The sequence below is a fragment of the Geotrypetes seraphini genome, chromosome 12 (assembly GCF_902459505.1).
Source record: "Geotrypetes seraphini chromosome 12, aGeoSer1.1, whole genome shotgun sequence".
In the NCBI taxonomy this organism is placed as follows: Eukaryota; Metazoa; Chordata; class Amphibia; order Gymnophiona; family Dermophiidae; genus Geotrypetes; species Geotrypetes seraphini.
The window spans coordinates 110,095,307-110,113,429 of record NC_047095.1 but is presented as its reverse complement, the minus strand read 5'-3'; positions in this window follow the sequence as shown (position 1 = coordinate 110,113,429).

Below are 18,123 nucleotides of genomic sequence, written 5' to 3'. Positions count from 1 at the left end.
TATGGCAGATTTTGAAGAAAAGTTTGTATACAGTTCTGCATTGTTTTCAAAAGTGACCTTGTGGTACAAAACGGTTTACATGAGATTATTCAGGTACTCAAGCAATTTTCCCTGACTGTCTTGTTGGGCTCACAGTCTATCTAATGTACCTGGTGCAATGACATGTGGCATTGATGATATCTTTCTGCTATGGGAAGATTTGCTGCCTAATCTACAATCTTTTGTTACATTTTTGAATAGCAGTCTACCTACAATTCATTTTGAAGTGTTATTTGATGTTCAACAGATTTCTTTTTTAGATGTACTCATTACAATCAATGGTGAAGATTTCTCTACCTCTGTCTTTCGTAAGGATAGAGATAAGAATACCTTTCTAGAATTTTCTAGTTCCCTTCCACAGCATCTTAAAGAAAACTTACCTAATTCCCAACACCTTCAATATTGTAGATTGTGCTCTATGAAAAAAGATTTTAAAACTCAAGCTAGAATTCTGGGAGATAAGCTCCTACATTGGGGCTATCCCGAGGCTTGTATTAAAAGATCGTATACATGAGCATTGCATAATCAGAGAGATCTCCTAGTTCAATATACTCAGGGCCACCATCATGGCAGTACTACCAGTCCTGCATTCAGGGGCCCGGAGCTGACAGGGGGCCCGGGCTCCCCCAGGGTCCTAGGCCACAGTTCTTTAACTGCCGGTCCACGGACCGGTGCCGGTCCCAGTGGTGTACCTAGGTGGGGGCGGTCCCCCACAGGTGCACAGGAGAGAGCTGGACGGGGGACCCACTGAGTTCAATACATCTCGAGCCGCGAGGCTCGTCCTCTGTTCCTACCTGCTCTGCTGCTCACATATAGCCGATAACAAGTGTTCCCCGATCTCAGCGCTGACTTCGGAGGGAGGGCTTAAGCAAAGCCTGCCCTCCGACGTCAGCGCTGATGTCAGAGAATACTTCCGGTCAGCTATTTGTATGCAGCAGGGCAGGCAGGAAACAGGAGACAAGCCTCTCGGCTCGAGCTCCGTTTTGCTGAGAAAGTTGCAAAGATGGGCTGGGAGGCAAACGCGGAACACAAAAGGGGGGAGGGAGTGTGTTTTGGACACAAGGCATGAACTTGGGAGAGAGGAAGGGAGGGAAAGTGATGCTGAGGTGGGGGAGGGAATGGGTTTTTGGACACAGAAGGCATGAACTTTGGAGAGAGGAAGGGAGTGAAAGAGATGCTGAGGTGGGGGAGGGAATGGGTTTTTGGACACAGAAGGCATGAACTTGGTAGAGAGGGAAAGAGATGCTGAGGTGGGGGATGGAATGGGTTTTTGGACACAGAAGGCATGGACTTGGGAGAGAGGAAGGGAGGGAAAGAGATGCTGAGGTGGGGGATGGAATGGGTTTTTGGACACAGAAGGCATGGACTTGGGAGAGAAGAAGGGAGGGAAAGAGATGGTTGTGTACATGGGGAATAGAAGAAAGGAGAATTTTTGGTCATAGGGAGGGATTGAGGTACAGATAGTGTCATACCAAGGTGGGGGAGAGTGGGGGGGGCGGTCCGCCCCACCCCGGGTTTACGTCTCAAGGGGGTGCACAGCTGGCCACCCTCCAGTGTTCTTCCTGGGCCAGCAAACTGTGGCACTTTAGCCACTTGAGTGCCACTGCCGCAATCAGGAACAGGCCGGCGCCAAGTTCTCCTTGCTTTTCCCTGTGGGGCCGACCTACTCTCACCACTCACGTCAATTGTCGGAGAGGACGTTCTGGGCCAGCCAATCGCTGCCTGGCTGGCCTAGAACATCCTCTCCGACGTTAGAATTGACGTCGGGTGGCGAGAGTTGGTCGACCCCGCAGGGAAGAGAAGCAGGGCGAACTCGGCACTGGCCTGTTCCTGATGGCGGCAGTGGCAGCCTATTCCCCAGTGGCGGTGGCAGCATTTTCCCAATGGTGGTGGCATAGGGGAGGGCAGGGAGAAAGAAAGAAAGGGGGGACAGGAAGCCAGAAAGAAAGAAAAGGGGCAGGGTGAAACAAAGAAAAATGGGGCACGGAAAGAGAGAGAAAGACAGACATATAGAATGAAAGAGGGTGTGGAGAGAAAAAGAAAGAAGGGGCAGGGTGAAACAAAGAAAAAGTTTTGGGAGGGAATGAGATCTGGAGGAGAGGAAGCATACAGGAGGCTGAAAGAAGGGAAGAAATATTGGATGCACAGTCAGAAGAATAAAGTGCAACCAGAGACTGATGAAATTACCAAAGGTAGGAAAAATGATTTTATTTTCAATTTAGTGATCAAAATGTGTCTGCTTTGAGAATTTATATATGCTGTCTATATTTTGCACTATGGCCCCCTTTTACTAAACCGCAATAGCGTTTTTTAGCGCAGGTAGCCTATGAGCGTTGAGAGCAGTGTGGGGCATTCAGTGCAGCTACCTGCGCTAAAAACTGCTATCGTGTTTTAGTAAAAAGGGAGGGGGAATATTTGTCTATTTTTGTATAATTGTTACTGAGGTGACATTGCATAAAGTCATCTGCCTTGACCTCTTTCAAAACCCGCGGAATATAAATGATAATTAACATTTTCTCTGCGTTCAGCGTGCTTTGTGTTTTTAAAATTTTATTGTTGGTAGATCATTTTGACTTGGCCACAAAGGTAAGAGCGAGGAGGGAGGGGAGCTGCTGAAAGACATCTAGTAATCCTTGCAGGCTTGACTGTGCAGGGAATTATTTTTGTAAAATCATGTTTTGTTATGTGACTGGTTTTATTTAGACTTTAATTTCTATGAATGAATAGTAACATAGTAACATAGTAACATAGTAGATGACGGCAGATAAAGACCCGAATGGTCCATCCAGTCTGCCCAACCTGATTCAATTTAAATTTTTTTTTAAATTTTATTTTATTAATTTTTTCTTCTTAGCTATTTCTGGGCAAGAATCCAAAGCTTTACCTGGTACTGTGCTTGGTCAGGAGTTACTTATGGTTCCATCATTGAAAATAATAGGAACTAGGCGACACGATATTTTTTCAGTCAAAGCCCCGCTTATCTGGAATTCTCTTCCTTTATACATCAGAAATATTAAAGATCTCACTTTATTCAAAACTAATCTAAAAACATTCCTGTTTAAAGCTTCCTTTAACCCTTAAATATGAATCATCTTTCATCAATTAAAAATATCATAAATTTCGAAAACTTTCTACCTTCAGGTACCCCAACCTCAATGTTCTATCCTACCCTATCCAATTCTCTTCGCCTATTCTATGAGGACACAACAATATTGTAACTTTTTATCCCTCATGTTTTTCCCACCCACTCCAGTAGTGTCTGTTTTGTTAAGTGGTCACGTATATGTTTTTTAATTCACAAAAATGATCTTAATTGTTTTTACCCCTATATTTATTGTAATGTTATTCGCTTAGAATTCTTAAGCGAACCATTAAATTTAAATAAACTTGAAACTTGAAACTTCCAACTGCAAAATAATCTATTAAGACTTACTCCAGCCCATCTACACCCTCCCAGCCATTGAAGTCCTCCCCTGCCCATCCTCCACCAAACGGCCATACACAGACACAGACCGTGCAAGTCTGCCCAGTAACGGGCCTAGTTCAATATTTAATATTATTTTCTGATTCTAAATCTTCTGTGTTCATCCCACGCTTCTTTGAACTCAGTCACAGTTTTACTCTCCACCACCTCTCTCGGGAGTGCATTCCAGGCATCCACTACCCTCTCCGTAAAGTAGAATTTCCTAACATTGCCCCTGAATCTACCACCCCTCAACCTTAAATTATGTCCTCTGGTTTTACCATTTTCCTTTCTCTGGAAAAGATTTTGTTCTACGTTAATACCCTTCAAGTAATTGAACGTCTTAATCATATCTCCCCTGTCTCTCCTTTCCTCTAGGGTATACATATTCAGGGCTTCCAGTCTCTCCTCATACATCTTCTGGCGCAAGCCTCCTATCATTTTCGTCGCCCTCCTCTGGACCGCCTCAAGTCTTCTTACGTCTTTCACCAGATACGGTCTCCAAAACTGAACACAATACTCCAAGTAGGGCCTCACCAATGACCTGTACAGGGGCATCAACACCTTCTTCCTTCTACTGACTACGCCTCTCTTTATACAGCCCAGCATCCTTCTGGCAGCAGCCACTGCCTTGTCACACTGTTTTTTCACATTTAGATCTTCGGACACTATAACCCCAAGGTCCCTCTCCCTGTCCGTGCATATCAGCTTCTCTCCTCCCAGTATATACGGTTCCTTCCTATTATTAATCCCCAAATGCATTACTCTGCATTTCTTTGCATTGAATTTTAGTTGCCAGGCATTAGACCATTCCTCTAACTTTTGCAGATCCTTTTTCATATTTTCCACTCCCTCTTCGGTGTCTACTCTGTTACAAATCTTGGTATCATCTGCAAAAAGGCACACTTTTCCTTCTAACCCTTCAGCAATGTCACTCACATACATATTGAACAGGATTGGCCCCAGCACCGAACCCAGAGGGACTCCACTAGTCACCTTTCCTTCCTTCGAGCGACTTCCATTAACCACCACCCTCTGGCGTCTGTCCGACAGCCAGTTTCTGACCCAGTTCACCACTTTGGGTCCTAACTTCAGCCCTTCAAGTTTGTTCAACAGCCTCCTATGAGGAACTGTATCAAAGGCATTGCTGAAATCCAAGTAAATTACATCTAGCATATGTCCTCGATCCAGCTCTCTGATCACCCAATCAAAAAAATTCAATCAGGTTCGTTTGGCACGATTTACCTTTTGTAAAGCCATGTTGCCTCGGATCCTGTAACCCATTAGATTCAAGTAAGTACACTATTCTTTCTTTCAGCAACACTTCCATTATTTTTCCAACAACTGAAGTGAGGCTCACCAGCCTGTAGTTTCCTGCTTCATCCCTGTGACCACTTTTATGAATAGGGACCACATCCGCCCTCCTCCAATCCCCAGGAATCACTCCCGTCTCCAGAGATTTGTTGAACAAGTCTTTAATAGGACTCGCCAGAAACTCTCTGAGCTCCCTTAGTATCCTGGGATGGATCCCGTCTGGTTCCATCGCTTTGTCCACTTTTAATTTTTCAAGTTGCTCTTAAACACCCTCCTCCGTGAATGGCGCAGAATCTACTCCATTTTCTCGTGTAACCTTGCCAGACAATCTCGGTCCTTCTCCAGGATTTTCTTCTGTGAACACAGAACAGAAGTATTTGTTTAGCACATTTGCTTTCTCCTCATCACTCTCCGCATATTTGTTCCCAGCATCTTTTAGCCTAGCAATTCCATTTTTTATCTTCCTCCTTTCACTAATATATTTGAAAAAAATTTTATCTCCCTTTTTTACATTTTTAGCCATTTGTTCTTCCGCCTGTGCCTTCACCAAACGTATCTCTCTCTTGGCTTCTTTCAGTTTCACCCTGTAGTCCTTTCTGCTCTCCTCTTCTTGGGGTTTTTTATATTTCATGAACGCCAACTCTTTCGCCTTTATTTTCTCAGCCACTAGGTTGGAGAACCATATTGGCTTCCTTTTTCTCTTGTTTTTATTGATTTTCTTCACATAAAGGTCCGTAGCCATTTTTATCGCTCCTTTCAGCTTAGACCACTGTCTTTCCACTTCTCTTATGTCCTCCCATCCTAACAGCTCTTTCTTCAGGTACTTCTTCAGGTACTTCTTCTAAGCTACTCTTGATCTAATCTTCAGTGGACTGGGGGGACCTGCAAAGGAAGTAGCGGTATTAGACCCACTGGGGAACAGCGATCACAACATGATCCAGTGCAGACTAGAACTGGGATCATCCAGGGTGAAAAGAACCACAACAACAGCGCTCAACTTCAGAAAAGGGAATTATGATGCAATGAGGAAAATGGTGGGGAAGAAACTCAACGGCAGCACAAGGAAGATAGAGTCCGTAGAAAGCGCCTGGACCCTGCTCAAGCGTACGGTGCACGAAGCACAGAACCTGTACGTCCCCAGGTTCAGAAAAGAGTGCAAGAAAAATCGAATAAAGAACCCAGCATGGATAACGGCAGCTGTAAAAAAGGCGATCAGTAACAAGAAATCATCGTTCAAAAAATGGAAACAGGACCAAACGCAGGCCAACCAAAAGGAACACAAGGAAAGCCAGAAGGAATGCCACCGAGTGGTTAGGAGAGCAAAGAGGGAATATGAAGAGAGACTAGCGGGAGAGGCAAAAAATTTCAAATCATTCTTCAGGTACGTAAAGGGAAAGCAACCAGCGAGGGAGGAAGTGGGACCCTTGGATGATGGGGATAGAAAGGGAGTAGTGAGTGAGGAAAAAGAAATAGCTGACAAGTTAAATGACTTCTTTACGTCGGTCTTCACGAGGGAGGACACATCCAACATTCCGGAACCAGAGGAAATAGAAAATGGTGATCAAGATAGCAAGCTGGTCCAATTAGAGGTGAGCCAGGAGGATGTCCTCAGGCAGATAGACAAACTAAAGAGCGACAAGTCGCCAGGTCCGGACGGCATTCACCCAAGGGTGCTCAAGGAATTAAGGAATGAAATAGCAGAGACACTTCAGCAAATATGCAACCTATCCCTAAAAACTGGAGAGATCCCGGAGGACTGGAAAATAGCTAATGTCACGCCCATCTTCAAGAAGGGTTCGAGGGGCGACCCGGGAAACTATAGGCCGGTAAGCCTCACATCGGTCCCGGGAAAGATGATGGAGGCACTGATTAAGGACAGCATCTGTGACCATATTGAAAAAAATGGACAGCTAAGGTCGAGCCAGCATGGGTTCTGCAAGGGTAGGTCGTGCCTCACAAACTTGTTGTACTTCTTTGAGGGGGTAAATAACCAGGTGGACAAAGGAGAACCCATAGACATAATTTACCTAGACTTCCAGAAAGCCTTCGATAAGGTACCACATGAGCGGTTGCTCAGGAAGCTATGGAATCATGGGGTGCACGGGGAGGTCCACCGATGGATCAAAAACTGGCTGGCAGACAGGAAGCAGAGGGTTGGTGTAAAGGGCCATTACTCGGACTGGCAAGAGGTCACGAGCGGGGTTCCTCAAGGATCGGTGCTGGGACCGCTCCTGTTTAACATATTCATTGACGACCTGGAGGCGGGAACAAAATGCGAGGTCATCAAATTCGCAGATGACACCAAACTATTCAGCAAGGTTGAAACCACGGTTGACTGCGAGAATCTCCAAAGAGATCTTACGACATTGGAAGAATGGGCGAAAAAGTGGCAAATGAGCTTCAATGTAGGGAAATGCAAGGTCATGCATATAGGGAGAAGGAACCCGATGTTCACTTACAAAATGGGGGGGATCAATGCTAGGGGTCAGTAATCTGGAAAGAGACTTGGGAGTGATGGTAGACACGACATTGAAGGCGTCGGCACAATGCGCCACAGCCTCGAGGAAAGCAAACCAAATGTTTGGTATCATTAAGAAGGGTATCTCGACCAGAACGAAGGAAGTCATCCTGCCACTGTACCGGGCTATGGTGCGCCCGCATCTGGAATACTGTGTACAGTACTGGTCACCGTACCTCAAAAAGGACATGGCAATGCTTGAGGGAGTCCAGAGAAGAGCAACTAAACTGATTAAGGGTATGGAAAACCTTACATACACTGACAGACTGAAGAAGCTGGGGCTGTTCTCCCTGGAAAAGCGGAGACTCAGAGGAGATATGATAGAGACCTTCAAGATCCTGAGGGGCATCGAAAAGGTTGACAAAGACAGATTTTTCAATTTGAAAGAAACCACAAGAACAAGGGGACAATCGATGAAATTGAAGGGGGACAGGTTTAAAACAAACGCAAGGAAGTTCTTTTTCACACAGAGGGTGGTGGACACATGGAACACCCTTCCGGAGGCCGTGATAAGAAATAGCACAGTACGGGGTTTCAAAGTTGACCTGGATAGGTTCCTGGAAGACAAAGGGATTGAGGGGTACAGATAAGAGCAGTGGAAGGTTTAGAGATAAGTGAAGAGGTAGGCATAAAATTAGTCAGGGACCGCTGACCAGGCAATATGCCTGATGGGCCGCCGCGTGAGCGGACCGCTGGGCTGGATGGACCTCTGGTCTGCCCCGGCGGAGGCGACTACTTATGTACTTATGTACTTATGTACCTTCCCATTGCATTAAAGTCCGTACGTTTGAAATCTAGGACTTTAAGTATCGTGCAGCCGCTCTCCACTTTAGACGTTATATCAAACCAAACCATTTGATGATCGCTACTTCCCAGGTGAGCACCCACTCGAACATTAGAGATACTCTCTCCATTTGTGAGGACCAGATCCAATATCGCTTTTTCCATTGTGGGTTCCGTCACCATTTGTCTGAGCAGAGCCTCTTGAAAGGCATCCACAATCTCCCTACTTCTTTCCGATTCCGCAGACGGAACATTCCAGTCTGCATCCAGCAGGTTGAAATCTCCCAACAGCAGAACCTCCTCTTTCCTTCCAAACTTTTGGATATCCACAATCAGATCCTTATCAATTTGCTGCGGTTGAGTCGGAGGTCTGTAGACTACACCCACGTAGATATAAGTTCCATCTTCTCTTTTCAGAGCAATCCATATCGCTTCTTCCTCTCCCCAGATCCCTTGCATTTGGTCGCTTGGATATTGATCTTTACATAGAGAGCTACTCCTCCACCTTTATGACCATCTCTGTCCTTCCTAAAAAGATTATATCCCGGTATGTTTGCATCCCATCCATGGAAGGTGCTCTGTGGTACTCCATATTTTATTCGTTAGATTGTGATATGGTATATGTCAATAGCACACTTTGGGTCCTATGGCTCAGGAATGATGAGAACCATTAGAGTGCTCAATTGTTGATTCCAATATTTGCAAGTCTGGTGAGGGACGTGTAACCCATCATCTCCTTTGTCTAGTATGTTTCATCAGTCATCAATAATGTCTACTAGGACTGTTTCTGTGCTATGGAATTTTTTGAACCCAGCTTGGTAAGGGGCAAGGGCATTCTGTCTGTCAACAAAGGCTTGGAGTTCAGATAGTATGGTCTTGTTGTCATGAAGTTCACTGGTGTCCTGGTTGTCTTGTGGTAGTTTGTACAGTTGTGATAGTTTATAAAGTTGTGATAGTTTGTAAAGTTGAAGTCATCAAGGATAGTTATTCATTGGTGGGAGATAACTAGCTTGAAGATGACTGCTATTGAGAAAGACATGTGGGAAGCTACTGCTTGCCTTGGCTTGGTAGCATGGAATGTTGCTACTCCTTGGGTTTTGGACAGGTACTAGGGTCCTGGATTGGCCATCATAATAACGGGCTACTGGGCTTAATGGACCATTGAACTGACCCAGTAAGGCTATTTTTATGTTCCTATGACTGTTATGAGGTCATCTAGGGCATTTATGGGGAAGCTTGGGGTTCTGTAGGTCAGGGTAAAGGTGTGGTATTACCAGTGGAGAAGGTAAGGCATTCAATGCAATTCAGTGTGATAAGGTCTATCAGTGTTATCATGTTCTCTTACAGGCAAAAAAGGATGAGGAGTAGCAGTCATTTTAAAATCAAACATCATACTAAGACTTGTTAGCCTGGAAGGCATGTCATGCCTAATGTGACTCCATCATTATCTTTAAGCCAGGTTTCAGTTATCAGGATATAGACCTTAAACATCTGCTAGCACTGTCCTCATTTTCCAAATTATTGGAGTTCCTCATGAAGCCCTCACCAACATATCTTTAACCAAATTGTCTGTGCAAATCTTCCCAGTACTTACCTTAGTTCTTCAATTTATATATTTATTTTCTAAATAGAGATCCTGTGTTCATCTCATGCTGTTTTGAATTCTGCCACTTTTTTCATCTGTACTACCTCTCTCTGGAGGGCAATACAGACATCAAACACCTTCTCCATGAAAAAGAATTTCCTAACTTTACATGTACTGTAAGTCTACCAGCCTTCTCTGTAAAACATTTGGTTCTATATTAATAATTTTCAAGAACATATTTAAACCATGTATCATATCTTTCCTGTTCTTCCTCTCCTTTAGAGTATACATATTCAGGTCTTCCAGGTTCTTCTCATATGTGTTTTTACCTTCCTCCAGACTGCTTCAAGTTGTCTTATATCCTTAGCCAGATACGGCCTTCAAAAATGAACAGGGGCATCATCACCTCTTTTCTTCTGCTTGTTATACCTCTCTCTATATACAGCCTAGCATCCTTCTGGCTACAGACACTGCCTTCTCACACCATTTTGTCACCTTCAGATCCTTAAACACTATCATCCTATGGTCCCCCTCCCCATATGTGTATATCAGCCTTTCGCTTCTTAGCAAATGCGTATATCAGCCTTTTGCTTCTTAGCTTCTACTCCCCATATGTATCACTCTACCCTTCTTTGCATTAAATTTTAGTTGCCAAACATTAAACCATTCTTCTAACTTTTACAGATACTTTTTTCATGTTTTCTACTCCCTGTGAGGTGTCCACTCTACTACAAATGTTATCAATTTAAAAAAGGAAAACTTTACCTTCTAACTCTTTCATAATGGTAACATATTGAATAGAATCAGCTCCAGTAATGATCCTTTCCTTCCTTCACATGAATGCCAATATACCACCATCCTCTGGCATCTGTCCATGAACCACTTTCTAATCCAATTCACCACTTTGGATCCTAGCTTTAGCCTGTCAAGTATATTCAAAACAACATATAAGGAGCCATGTCAAACGTTTTGCTAAAAACAGGTCCTCAATCCAATTCTCTGGTTGCTCAAAGAATTCATTTAGATTTGTTTTGTCTGATTTACCTTTATTAAAACCATATTGCCTTGGATCTTGTAACCCACTAGAGCCTAGGAAATTCATTATATTTTTCCTTGAGCAACACTTCCATTATTTTTCCAGTAACTGAAGTGAGGCTTATTTACTTGTAGTTTCCTGCATCATCTTTGTGACCACTTTTGTGAAGAGAGATTGCATTCACTTTTCTCCAAATTCTTGAACAAATATTTGAGGACACACTTGAACTTCTCTAAGTTCCTTTAATATCCTGGGTTGGATCCCATCTGGTTCCATGTCTTTGTTTACCTTCAATATTTCAAGTTGTTCATAAACACTTCTTTCCATGAATGGTGCAGTATCCCCTTCATTCTCATGTGTAACTTTACCAGCCAATAGTAGTCCTTCTCCAGGATTTTCTTCTGTGAACACAGAATAAAAGGTTTTAACACCTCTCCCATCTTCCAATAAAATTCTGCACTGTAAGTGGGGTATTGATCACATAATTTGTTCCCAGGTGGATAATGCCATCAGAATTATAGTATTTTCTTGGCACTCTTGGTAGTTGAGGATTCTAGAAGGCATTTCACTAGAAATATTGAAATCCAACTGACTAAACACTTGGAATTTCTCAGAGTAATCCTTGACCCTGCTCTAATATGAAAAACCATCTCTCTCATGTACTGAAGAAAATCTTTTTGAACTGAAAATTATCAAACCCCTGAAGAGAACATTATCTGATGAGAATTTTAGACTTGTCCAAAGCACCATCATTCTACTCTTTGACTAATGCAATGCTTTACTAATGGGAGTTCCTCCCACATACCTAAAACTCTGCAATCTGTACAAATTACTGTAGCTGGGTTGATTCATAATAGATCAAGACATGAGCATATCACGTCAACATTGATGTATTTATACCGGTTGCCAATAGAGTATTGCATGTGATATACAGTAAAACCGTGATTTTGGTTGTCAAAGCATGATGGGTATGTTATCTCCATTACTGGCATTCACACTACATATCCATCAACCTACTCGACCACAAAAATCTTCAAAAACTAACCTCCTTGACATACCCACCACTGAAAAAAATCCACCTTGAAGGATGCAGGAACTCTATTTTTTACATTAAGGGTCCCCAGAGGTAGAACCTGCTCTCAGAACAAATTCAGTTGATATCTAACCTTAAGGCATTTAGAACCTCAGTAAAAACATATCTGTTTAATGATGCCTATACCACCTATTCATTGGTGGTGAAAAATCACTAAGCAGAAATAAAGGGTTAGGCTATAGATCCAGAACCTTACCTGAGAGTTGAAATTACTTAGCTAATTGTACCTTGTCTTGTCTTTAACGTAATTATATCCTTATACATCTCATCCCGCCATATAGTTGTTACCCCTGAAAATTTTATATCCCATATTAAATAATGTATGTAGTACTGTAATCTACCTAGAAACTTACTGATTGTGTGGAATATAAATCCTTCAAATAAATACAATTTTGGGCTCGTTCACCTTTGTTCCAAGGATAATGCCTCTAATGATGGAATCCCCTAGCAGGAATAATTTCCTGATTTGAGATTTTTATTTGTGCACTGGGGTGCTTTTTAAATACATTTCAAGTACCTCTTAGAGAGGTACAGTACATGATTGCATAAACAATAAGCTGATTCTCTATTACATGTTTAATGTTTCTGCAGTCTGTCATTCTGAAACATGCCTTATAATAATGAAAAGTGTTCATTTGCTGTCATATAACTGATGCTATTTATGACATAATAGGAGAATATTTTTTCATTCTCAGATATGGACACCTGTACAAAATGCCCAGAGGACCAATGGCCCAATCAGAAGAGAGATGCCTGTATCCCAAAAGTGATAGTTTTCCTATCTTATGATGAACCTGTGGGGTTAACGTTGACTTTCATCTGTCTTTTCTTATTTCTCATTAATGTTGTTATCTTGGGGCTCTTCATTCATTACAAAGACACTCCGATAGTGAAAGCCAACAACCGGGAACTCAGTTACATTCTACTCATCTCCCTCATGCTCTGCTTCCTCTGCTCCTTGGTATTCATTGGCCATCCTGACAAATTGACTTGTATTCTCCGACAGACTGCCTTTGGGATCATGTTCTCCATCGCTCTCTCCTCCATATTGGCAAAGACCATCACTGTAGTCCTAGCCTTTTATGCCACCAAGCCTGGAAGCAAGCTCCGAAAGTGGATGGGTACCAGGATTTCAGTTTCTATAGTCCTTTCCTGTTCCCTTATTCAAACTGCTGTGTGTCTTGTCTGGTTGAGCACTGCTCCTCCATTCCCATATCTTAATATGAGATCAGAAATTGGAAAAATAGTAAGTGAATGTAATGAAGGTTCAATAGTTGCATTTTACTGTGTTCTGGGTTACCTGGGCTTTTTGGCTGGCATCAGCTTCATCGTAGCTTTCCTAGCAAGGAACCAACTGACAGGTTCAATGAGGCCAAATACATCACTTTCAGCAAGCTGGTGTTTTGCAATGTCTGGATCTCTTTCATCCCAACATATCTGAGCACTAAGGGCAAATATATGGTAGCGGTGGAAGTATTTGCTATCCTGGCCTCCAGTGCTGGACTTTTGGGCTGTATATTTTTCCCTAAGTGCTATGTTATTCTGCTGAGACCTGAAAGGAACAGCAGAAAACGATAATGAAAAAATTAAATTATTAATATTTGAGCAAAGGATGGCTTAATTTAGGGTCCTTTTATCAAGCCTTGCTAGCGGGGTTAGAGCATCGGACATTTCATCACGCGCTAGTCCCTGCGTTAGTGGCTAGCGCGGCAGGCAGTTTAACGTGCGGTATTACACCCGTTTAACCCCCTACTGCAGCTTGATAAAAGGACCCCTTAATATTGTTATCAGGCATCAGTGATTGGACATGCCAAAGGTAAATGTCCTTTTTATACCTAGAACCTTTATTATTGGTTGAGGTCATTCTAAATTTCATTATTTTATTATAACTAAGGCCGTGATACTGCCATGGAATTGAATGAACTTTGTCGTTTATTATATTATACACAATTGCAATATAAAATTTAAGTAATTATTATGGTTATTGATAAAGTTGTTGGTGATACTTTTTATTGGAATAAATTTACTTATGTACACATGGATCGCATTATTATTTAAATTTACATACACAAAAGGTGCATAAATTTATGAACATAAGAACAAAAGCGCTGCCATATTCGGACCGACTGAACATCTGTTAAACCCAGTATCATGTTTCCAAGAGTGGCCAATTTGGGTCACAAATACCTGGGAAGATCCCAAAAGAGAAACAGATTTTATGCTGCTTTTCCAAGAAAACACAGTCCCAAACTATACCAGACAGTTTCCTAAATCCTGCAAATTTCAACAAGGATTCAATGTGTTCTACAATAAGATTCTTAAACCATTAAGGCCCTCTTTTACAAAGGTGTTTTTTGATGGATTAAAGAGAGAAAAAGTGTGTTCTGTTCATCTCAAAGCACTTGGACATTTCTGAAGCAAATACTTGCAACATAACATTAACCCCCCTTTTACAAAACTGCGAAAGCCATGAGAATCAGACCAGCGCACAGCATTCGGCATGCAGCTGGCACTAATAACCACTTTCACGGTTTTGTAAAAAAAGGGGGCGGGGTATATTTTAAAGCCATACTTTGTTCTGGTCTGCATATGTTGACAGTTTTACATAGAGTAAGAAAGGAAATGTTAAATGTTTAATGACATTTTAATGTTCTGTGGCTTATTTTACTGCTATTTGTTCAACTGGTAAAGTTATACAGGGTGAGCCATGGAAAAGTAGCCTGCCTCCAATACCGGCGCCAGAAAAGATGGTGTTCTCCCTGGAACAGCAAATAGTGATTGTGGAAGGCTATGTGCCAGGAACAAAACCACCAGCTAAATGTTATATTCAGAGTCTGGTTTGGAAATGGCTCGTTCATCTCGCTATACTATCCCTGGAGGCGGGCTACTTGTCCGTGGCCCACCCTGTATATATCAACTTTGTTTTGAACTGAGGTAGACATGGAATTGGAAACTCTATAAAGAGAAGTATAATGTGACAAAATTCTCTTAGCCTTTAATAAAGCATGGACTTGTCAATTATCCCTATTAAAGAGGTGCAGTCATTGGAAACATTAACCCAGTAGTATATAGTATGTGCACTTTCAAAATAGAGAAAATAGTTTACATTACCATTTACTCTATCTACAGTGTAGAGTTTGGGACACTGATATACACAGAGGTCCTTCTGATGGAAATTACTATTATGTAAAATTTGTGGTCATCTCTCACAGAGCTACATTTGATGCCTTCCCATATCAAATTTACCTTCCTCCAAACCTTTTTTAAACCCTGCTAAACTAACTGCTTTAACTACCTCTGGCAAAGAATATCAGAGTATAATTAGACTTTGATTGAAGAAATATTGTTTCTGATTTGTATGAAATTTACTACTTAGCAGTTTCGTTGTATGCTCCCTCATCTTTGTATTTCTGGAAACAATGAACAAGTGATTTGCTTCTACCTGTTCCACTCCACTCCTGTTTAGCATGAAGTGATTATTGTACTTTTATTGCACCATGTTGTCACAGAGTCTGATATCCCTTTTCAGTTGGACAATTAGGAAAGACAGAAATCACTAAGTAACGTGACTAGGGCAGGATTAACCTATAGGCCAAGTAGGCACGTACCTAGGGCCCAAAATGGTCATGGGGGCCCGATGAAGGAGGGCATCAACATTTTTTTTTTTTTTGAAACGGCGATGGACCCCTCCAGCATCGATCAGCAACGAGGCCCCCCCCCCCATCGATGGAAAGTAAGACAGGCAAGCAACACGGGTAAGAAAGGCAACGGGAATTGTAATTGTACAAGCGGTGCTGCTTGCCCAAAGCTTCCCTCTGACGCAGCTTCCTGTTTCTGCCTGGGCGCATGATGGGGTGGGGCGGAGTAGGGGAGCCCAATGTACTTGTATGCCTAGGGGCCTTCGACGAATTAATCCTGCCCTGAATGTGACCTCGAGTAGCCAGTATTCATTCCCTTTCTGAAATATGGAATTTATGTATATTTCTTAAACTACAGTTTTAGATGTGTGCATCCTAGTTTTGTCATTTTTGGATTTAGAAGATTCTGGAATAAACAAATTTAGCTCTAATTTATGCTATTTTAACTCAGGTCCCATTTTATGCAGTGAGACTTTGGGGCTCATTTAAAAAAGATAATGTCAAGTTTCGAGTTTAAGTTTTCTGATTAAATGCAAATCAAGATTTCTAAGCGTTTTACAAAATTGATTAAAAATAGGGAGACGAGATTGACAAATATCCACTTACAATACATGACTAACAAGAACAGTTGGGAGAATTACAATTTAAAAGTAAAGAATACATAAAAAGGGAGAACACAATATGAGGGGAAGGTAGTTAGCAGTAGCGAGCTGTTCTAGCTATGATTAAAGTCAGATTAAGAGTCAGATGCATCTTGAAACAGATAAGTCTTTAAATTTCCCTTAAACTTGGATAAATTATTTTCTGCCCTAATATACTGTGGTAAAGAGTTCCATATTGTAGGAGCAAGAACTGCGAAAGAAGTGGCCCGACGTGAGCCAATCATTTTTAATGATGGTATATGAAGAAGGTGTTGTGATGAGGATCTTAAGACTGAGTTGGTTCAAGCGGGATAAGAAATTTTTGACTAAAGGCTGGTTCTTTGGAATCTAGAGATTTAAAGGAAAGAAGTGCTATTTTATAAGTAATACGATATGGAATTGATAGCCAGTGAGCAGATTTTAACAGAGGGGTGACGTGATTAAATTTTTTCTTATTTGCAATAATTTTTATGGTAGTGTTTTGAATCATTTTTGACATATACACTTGTACAGTGCATTACAGTAGTCAAGTTTCGATATAATGTCCAAAAGATGCCATAAACCGGCACTTGGATGTTTTACTAGTCAAAATGTCCAAGTGGTCATTTTCAAGAGTTATTGGATGTCTTTCTGGTTGTTTTGTCTCCAATGCATCTAACTCCCTGTTTTACTATGGTGTGCTAAACGTTTTAGCACGCGTTTAGCGCACGCTAAATATTAGCATGTGCTAGCTGCCAATGCGTCCATAGACTACCATGCACACATTAGCGTTTAGTGCGTGGTTAGCGTGTGCTAAAAAGCATTGCGCACCTTAGTCAAAGGAGCCCTAAATCTTAAGGGAGAGGCAGAGAGTTACAAGAAGATGAGGAAAGCAGAAACCACAGAAGACAAAGGTAGGAAAAAATGTTGTATTTATTTATTGCTTTAGGAGATATGTGTCACTGTTTCTGTGGTGCACTGTATGCCGAGTCCAGCTTCTTACTGGTTCAATTTAACCTTTGTCTCTGTATTTCTATTTTATCCCCCCTTTTACAAAACTGTGGAGCGTTTTTTAGCGCCAGCCCTGGTGGTAGCAGCTCTGATGTTCAGAATTCTATGAGCGTCAGAGCTGTTATCACCGTGGCTAAAATCCACACTACAGTTTTGTAAAAGGGGGAGGGGTTAGTTTGTGATTACATATTCCATACTAGGCGAAGGTGTTTTCTATGTTCTGTGTGTTCGAAAGACGTGTTTTTTGTTAGGATTGACTGCAGGATTGATCTGTACTAGTCTGGCTTGTTTAGTTTTACAATGGGTGTATTGATGTTGTACTGCTCACTGCAGTATGTAAGATGCTGCCTTTTCCTAGGTCCTCATGTGTGATATGTGGCTTGTTACTAAAAATCATGTTTTTCGTACAGATGGGGGGGGTGTCAAAAAATGATGGGCCCCGGGTGTCACATATGCTAGGTACGCCACTGCTGAAGAGTCAAGTCCATGGGGGACGTATCTTCCAAAGTCTAAAACAGAGGTTTGGCAAGGTCCTTGAGAACCATATTGAAGACCCATAAAGTGAAAGGGTGTTTGATCGGTGATCAGATTCAGAGAACACCCTTTAGAAATCTTCCGACGTCTGGAAAGATACTATCATAGGTCTGAAACAAGAGAGCCCAGTGACTTAGATGTAAAGTGAAGACATGGTGAGACCCTTGTCAAGGCCCACTGAAAATAGAGATGAGAATGGCTCCATACATTCCTGGGCGCACCACTGTTAGAAAGTCCTCCATGCCTTAACATATGCAGAGACTGTAGGTGACAACTGAGACTGGAGAATGGTAACAATGACCTTGTGTGAATATCCTTTGTGCTTAAACGTTTTACGTTCAATAGCTGTACCATAGGAGCAAAGCAATCCAGATTCTCCATGCATACTAGACCCTGAGAAAGCAGATCTAGATTCACCTGCAATCTGACATCATGGCCTGTATGAAGATGCATCAGATCTGCATACCAAGGCCTAGGAGGCCAACCTGA